The 7,500-nt window shown below is 50.7% G+C and overlaps 1 non-coding gene and 1 pseudogene across 1 annotated transcript; both read left to right on the forward strand.

Moving 5' to 3' along the window:
* The first annotated feature begins 1,111 nt into the window (after window positions 1-1,111).
* LOC143219439 (5.8S ribosomal RNA) lies at window positions 1,112-1,266 on the forward strand. The gene has a single exon (XR_013011322.1). It is a non-coding gene; the product is annotated as a 5.8S ribosomal RNA (ribosomal RNA).
* A 1,566-nt stretch (window positions 1,267-2,832) lies between these two features.
* Window positions 2,833-7,500, forward strand: part of LOC143219429 (large subunit ribosomal RNA) — a 6,764-nt pseudogene continuing 2,096 nt past the window's right edge.

The raw sequence follows: 7,500 nt of genomic DNA on the forward strand, positions 1-7,500 counted from the left end.
TCTGACACCCTACTCCGTGCGTGTGGCCCAATAGTGCGCACCGCGAGAGCGTGGGACGAATGACCGCTGCCAGAGCCGACTGTGAGTCCCGCTCTCTATTTGTATCGGGTTCGCGTATAACCAAGAGCACGAAACGTTGCTGCGCCGCACGCGGTGTTCGTTGACGACGGAACGTATATTTATTATAATATTATACATTCGCCAGAGCGGACCGGCTCGTGATGCTCGCTTTTGTAAAGCAGTCGTGAGTCTGACACCCTACTCCGTGCGTGTGGCCCAATAGTGCGCATCGCGAGAGCTTGGGACGAATGACCGCTGCCAGAGCCGGCTGTGAGTCCGCTAATCTGTCGAATAAAATAAAAATATGGTAATATCGTTCCGACGAAAAACGGTGTTCCGAGAGGACCGGCCGTGACGCTCGCTATAAAGCCAATGGCGCGATTATTCCCGACGACACCCTACTCTCTGTGTGGCCCAATAGTGCGCGCAGACGAGCTTGGGACGAGAACGGGGATCGCGCCTACGGCCAGAGCCGGCTCGCGAGTCCGCTTGTATCGGAATTTATCGTTACCTCGAGCACACACCAACATTTTATGGAAATGTGTTTTATACGGGAAGTGGACCGGCTCGTGAAGCTCGCTTTTAAAGCAGTCGTGAGTCTGACACCCTACTCCGTGCGTGTGGCCCAATAGTGCGCATCGCGAGAGCTTGGGACGAATGACCGCTGCCAGAGCCGGCTGTGAAGTCCTCCGTTCTCACATCATTCCAAATGAAATGGAAGTGAAGAGGAGAGGAATATTATTACATCTCTGGATCCAGTATCGGGTTGTCTTACGATCCCCGTCGTTTTCAGAGAATATATATTCATCTCCGCGTTTTCCACGTTAACGGTTTTTCAATGTACTGTTCGCCCGGCCGTCGGATACGTGTTGCGTATCTGACGGTTTTTTTTTTCCGTTTCCACGGACGACGATAGTGTCGTCCTTAAAACGACGCCTGAACGAATCTCCTTCGCGCGCTGGTTGGAGCGTTCAGGTACAATGCGTTCTTACGAACCGCAGAACAAGAGACATATACATATATTGATTTGTAAATCAAAAATATATACGATTACCCTGAACGGTGGATCACTTGGCTCGTGGGTCGATGAAGAACGCAGCTAATTGCGCGTCAACGTGTGAACTGCAGGACACATGAACATCGACATTTCGAACGCACATTGCGGTCCACGGATACAATTCCTGGACCACGCCTGGCTGAGGGTCGTTTACGTAACCATAAACTGCTTGCGTTGCTCTTGTAAGTCCCCGCCGTCGCTTACCTCTCCAAATATATTTTTGGAGGGCGCCAAAGAGCGTTTCGGAGTCGGGTTGCAAAGATGCTACGTACGAGCGAATGATGGGCGTTTCGTCGGCGTTTGTCGCGGTTCTGTGAAAATTGCCAATTTTTGCATTGCGTCTTATAAACACATACAAACATATATATCTAGTTTCCACGAGAGGCGAAGTAGGGATTGGTATTTCTTACGTTCGGACTTGCGTGAGTGTTTTTACGGTGTCGTGAGTCGTATTGAAAATACGACCGCCCGTAAGGCACCGCTTCGACGGGGATCTCCAAATCTCTCACCTTCTCTGCGAAACGATTCGCCTTGCGGAAAGAAGCGTTTCCACTCATGAACATTTAACGCGCTCCCGACGTCGCCTGAAATGATGCGTATATACGAAAGAGGTATATTTACAAGAGTCTCGCGAGACTACAGAGATGGACACACAAATTATAAAAGAAAGAAAGAATACTGTGTGGCACACAGAGTGTGTGTGGTGTGACAATGTTAAGCCCCAGGGAGAGAATATGCCTGTGCGTGGATGAGTTTCTTAACTCTACGTTATAATTGCCATACGGCGGAGGGTCGTCGTTGCCGGCGATTTCGACAAACACATTCCTTTTCGAGTCTTCGAGGGAAGAGACGAAAGAGATCTCTCGTTCTATCGCGAACGCTTTGATGATCGATGGACAGCGGAGCAAAGCGCAGCAATGTGCGGGATGAGCACGTCGTACTTGATCGGGTCGGAATTATTCCCCGTCGTCGACGTGTCCTCGCTAATCTGTGCGATTGCCATTCCATCGCCACGTTCGCGTTGAATCGTATTGATGACGGCCTATGAGCGTCTTGAGATCTTACTCTCTTTCTCTCGTGTCTCTAATTTGGTTTTGCGTTTGATCGATGATAAATCGTTTCGTGCGCAACGTTTCTGTACCCCCGTGGTTTTTGGTTCAATTATATAGAAGTAGAGAGAAAAAGAAATCCCACCGGGTTATATGTATTATTATTTTTTTTTTATAATAATATGTATACTCCTCTATTGGCGAGGCTTATTTCGAACTTGATTGTCACACGACGCAAAAGACACACTTGTGTGTTCACGCACGGAACAGCACCGCGGAGAGAGAAAAGGTATATCCAATGATGAGAACCTTTATGTCGGTCGCCCCATGTCTTTTCTTTTCTTCATTGTCGATTCGTGCGGAACCGCGCGATCTGTCGGTCGTCCAGTCCCCGAAAGTTCTTTTCGACGGACGTTAAAGTTAACCGGCCAGATCGTCTAGCGAGAGTTTCCGATCGACACACGAGATGAAGAAAGAATTATATTGACACTTTGGTGTGGCGCATAAGGCATATATCGGTTTTTTGTTTACCTTTTTCTCTCTTCTGTCGTGTAGTGTTGTTTCGTTTTCTTTTTTTTTCTTTTTTTTTTGTGCTTTGTACGTTTTCGCGAGTACTACTTTTACGCTCTTTCGGCCGAAACACACAAAATTTTGTATCACGTACGACGACCTCAGAGTAGGCGAGATTACCCGCTGAATTTAAGCATATTACTAAGCGGAGGAAAAGAAACTAACAAGGATTTCCTTAGTAGCGGCGAGCGAACAGGAATTAGCCCAGCACTGAATCCCGCGGTTCTGCCGTTGGGAAATGTAGTGTTCAGGAGGGTCAATTTATCCCGAGACGTCGAACCGCGTCCAAGTCCATCTTGAATGGGGCCATTTACCCGTAGAGGGTGCCAGGCCCGTAGCGACTGGTACGCGTTTCGGGAGGACCTCTCCTTAGAGTCGGGTTGCTTGAGAGTGCAGCCCTAAGTGGGTGGTAAACTCCATCTAAGGCTAAATATGACCACGAGACCGATAGCGAACAAGTACCGTGAGGGAAAGTTGAAAAGAACTTTGAAGAGAGAGTTCAAGAGTACGTGAAACCGTTCAGGGGTAAACCTGAGAAACCCAAAAGATCGAATGGGGAGATTCATCGTCGACGAGGCTGGCTTCCGTTGGTGCGCAGATAGCCCGTAATGGGCCACTTCGGTGGTTCCAGTGCGAGGGTACACCATCTTCGGCAAATGTTCCGGTCGCGTAGTCGTGCACTTCTCCCTTAGTAGAACGTCGCGACCCGTTGCGTGTCGGTCTACGGCTCGAGTTGTTGCCTGTCGTGTCGCCTTCGTGCGCACACGGCAGACGCTCGATCGCCTGGCCGGCTGCGTGACGGTACTCTGACGGTATCGGGCCGCAACCAATCCATTTTCGAATGTGTGTGCGTCAGGCCCGCCGCAAGCTCGGTTAGTTTGTCACCCGGATGGTACGGACCTAGCGCCGGCTCCGGGCCTAACCAGCTGTTAGCAGGCGGTGTCCTCGGACTGGCCAAGCTTTGAATTACCGGTCAGCGACGCTACTGCTTTGGGTACTCTCAGGACCCGTCTTGAAACACGGACCAAGGAGTCTAACATGTGCGCGAGTCATTGGGACATGTAAACCTAAAGGCGCAATGAAAGTGAAGATCGTACCTTAGCGTCGATCAAGGGAGGATGGGCCGCGTCACGATGCGGCCTCGCACTCCCGGGGCGTCTCGTTCTCATTGCGAGAAGAGGCGCACCCAGAGCGTACACGTTGGGACCCGAAAGATGGTGAACTATGCCTGGTCAGGACGAAGTCAGGGGAAACCCTGATGGAGGTCCGTAGCGATTCTGACGTGCAAATCGATCGTCGGAACTGGGTATAGGGGCGAAAGACTAATCGAACCATCTAGTAGCTGGTTCCCTCCGAAGTTTCCCTCAGGATAGCTGGCACTCGCTCGTTCTCTTTTGATGAACGTGTGCGAGTCTCATCTGGTAAAGCGAATGATTAGAGGCCTTGGGGCCGAAACGACCTCAACCTATTCTCAAACTTTAAATGGGTGAGATCTCTGGCTTGCTTGGATCAATGAAGCCACGAGATTATATTGGATCAGAGTGCCAAGTGGGCCAATTTTGGTAAGCAGAACTGGCGCTGTGGGATGAACCAAACGCAGAGTTAAGGCGCCTAAGTCGACGCTTATGGGATACCATGAAAGGCGTTGGTTGCTTAAGACAGCAGGACGGTGGCCATGGAAGTCGGAATCCGCTAAGGAGTGTGTAACAACTCACCTGCCGAAGCAACTAGCCCTGAAAATGGATGGCGCTGAAGCGTCGCGCCTATACTCCGCCGTCAGCGGCAAGTGAGGTTGACGTTAGCTTTTTTTAAAGGCGCGTCTTCCATGAAGCTCTGACGAGTAGGAGGGTCGCGGCGGTGTGCGCAGAAGGGTCTGGGCGTGAGCCTGCCTGGAGCCGCCGTCGGTGCAGATCTTGGTGGTAGTAGCAAATACTCCAGCGAGGCCCTGGAGGACTGACGTGGAGAAGGGTTTCGTGTGAACAGCCGTTGCACACGAGTCAGTCGATCCTAAGCCCTAAGAGAAATCCTATGTAGATGAGGTGTCCTAAGAGAGAGAGCAAAATATCATTAAATGATAAACAAACACACACCCATCGGGCGAAAGGGAATCCGGTTTCTATTCCGGAACCCGGCAGCGGAACCGCTTACCAATCGGGCCCTCGTAAGAGTGTTCGTCGGGGTAACCCAAAATGACCTGGAGACGCCGTCGGGAGATCCGGGGAGAGTTTTCTTTTCTGTATAAGCGTTCGAGTTCCCTGGAAACCTCTAGCAGGGAGATAGGGTTTGGAACGCGAAGAGCACCGCAGTTGCGGCGGTGTCCGGATCTTCCCCTCGGACCTTGAAAATCCAGGAGAGGGCCACGTGGAGGTGTCGCGCCGGTTCGTACCCATATCCGCAGCAGGTCTCCAAGGTAAAGAGCCTCTAGTCGATAGATTAATGTAGGTAAGGGAAGTCGGCAAATTGGATCCGTAACTTCGGAATAAGGATTGGCTCTGAGGAGCGGGGCGTGTCGGGCTTGGTCGGGAAGCGGGTCTGGCTGACGTGCCGGGCCTGGGCGAGGTGAACACATTGATGGGAATCCGAGCTCGGTCCCGTGCCTTGGCCTCCCGCGGATCTTCCTTGCTGCGAGGCTTTCGTCTAGAACGATCGTCCTCTTCGGCCGCCATTCAACGCTCAGCTCAGAACTGGCACGGACTAGGGGAATCCGACTGTCTAATTAAAACAAAGCATTGCGATGGCCCCCACGGGTGTTGACGCAATGTGATTTCTGCCCAGTGCTCTGAATGTCAACGTGAAGAAATTCAAAAAAGCGCGGGTAAACGGCGGGAGTAACTATGACTCTCTTAACACTAATTGGTCGAGGTGGAATCGTATAACTACGACCCACCCCGACCAAGGAATGACGGAACGACAGGGGGTAGGATGAGGCGGACGACGACGATATTAACCGGGGTACCCGTCCCCTTCCACCTAAGCGGGCAAACTTTACCCCCCTCGGCCCTTTTTGGCTAGGGTCACCGACGGGGGAGTAATAGAAAATAGCCAAATGCCTCGTCATCTAATTAGTGACGCGCATGAATGGATTAACGAGATTCCCTCTGTCCCTATCTACTGGGTCCTAGAAGGTCCAGGGTTTTATTCCCTGGTGCGCCAACCCCTCCTCCAAGTGGTAGGACCTGGACACCCTCGGGTGACAAACGGGGCTCTGGTTGGAAGTGCTCTTACGTGAGTGATCGCTTGCGATCACCGTGGCACTCGCAAAATCGGAAAACTCCTCGCCGTGGCAACGACCCACCGGAGCGTAACCCGGTGGTACGTCACGGGAGTGAGACCGAGGGTCTTACCTTAATTGTGTGTCGGACCGCGGGGAGAAAAACCCCTAAACAAATCCCGACCTCTAAGCCGGAGACCGCGGTGAAAGAGGGTCGACGTTCCTTGCACGAACGTCGATGGTCGGTGGGAGCACTGATCGCCTAGTGGCTAACCTCAGGACCAAGGCGAACCCTGTTGTATAAGCCTTCTCCCTGGAAAGGGCGTCACCCGGGGAGTGACTGTTTTTCGTCCCAACTCGTGGGAATAACATGGAACAAGATAATAAACAAACCAAAACAAAAAACAACAAAAACAAGACGAAGAAGGGAGAAAAGAAGGAGAATAGAGTTGGAGAAAAGGCTATAGCAGAGGCCAATAAAGAAACGAAAGAGAAACCAAAAAAGACAACTAAAAGCAAACAAATGGAAGAAACAAAATCATATGTGAAAGGGACATATACGGACTCAGACTCTCTGTCCGGAATTAGCGACTACGAATACGACTACGACGACTACTACAACTCAGACGTATCCTCAAACACTGATTTGAGAACATTGGTCAAGGCAGCAATGAAATCCGGATTGGGACCCCGGAGCGGCACTAAAAGGAAAAAAGGGAAAAGGAAAGTTGTAAGTGAAGCAGTATGCTTCAGTGACTCGGACTCCTCAATCGAGTCAATACCGAGCAAGTTCCCAAAGGAACAAACACAATCGGATGACGGGGCTATAAGACCCGTCACCGTTAAACTAGAGAGACTACCAATATTAGAGGGGCAGCTTATCCAAACCCCGCTTCAAAAGCTAGAGACACTTCTCCAGGCAGTGGCAATGCCGACGGCGCAGCGCGCCAGGTCAATAACTATTCTCGAAGAGTTAAGAGATAGTTTTAAAAATGAAGAGGAAATTTTCCTAGAAATGAGGGCCGAGTTAACTCGACAAAACAAGGAACTTCGAGACAAGCTCGAAGAGCTACAAAAAGAGAAACCACTGGAAGAGAAGCTGAATCAGCTCTCCGCAAAGTTGGACAGCCTTATGTCCGAGAAACGCAGTGGTGTCAAGGAGGCTCCGGCCCCCAAGCCACTACTGTACTCGGACATAATAAAGTCCAACAAGAGAACAAGGCAAGTGGCAAAGAAAACTGCTATACAGCAGTCTAAACCGATAGCGGCAATCTACCCTGCAAAGGGTAGTGAGATCTCGAATAGCGACGAGACAAAAAAGATTCTGTCGGAGTTCATAAACCCGACAGAACAGAAAATAAGAATCCGGAACGTGAGGAAACTTGCGAATTCCGGAATTCTCATAGAGACCGAAAGAAAAGAGGACCTTGAGCAAGTCCTCAAAAACAAGGCATTAAGGGAAAAAGTAGAGATCGGTCCCCTCCCTAGGAGGAGACCGAAAATAATAATATTTGGAGTCCCCTCTGACACGGCAGAGGAGGAACTCCTGAAAG

The sequence above is a fragment of the Lasioglossum baleicum genome, unplaced genomic scaffold, assembly GCF_051020765.1.
Source record: "Lasioglossum baleicum unplaced genomic scaffold, iyLasBale1 scaffold0028, whole genome shotgun sequence".
Lineage (NCBI taxonomy): Eukaryota > Metazoa > Arthropoda > Insecta > Hymenoptera > Halictidae > Lasioglossum > Lasioglossum baleicum.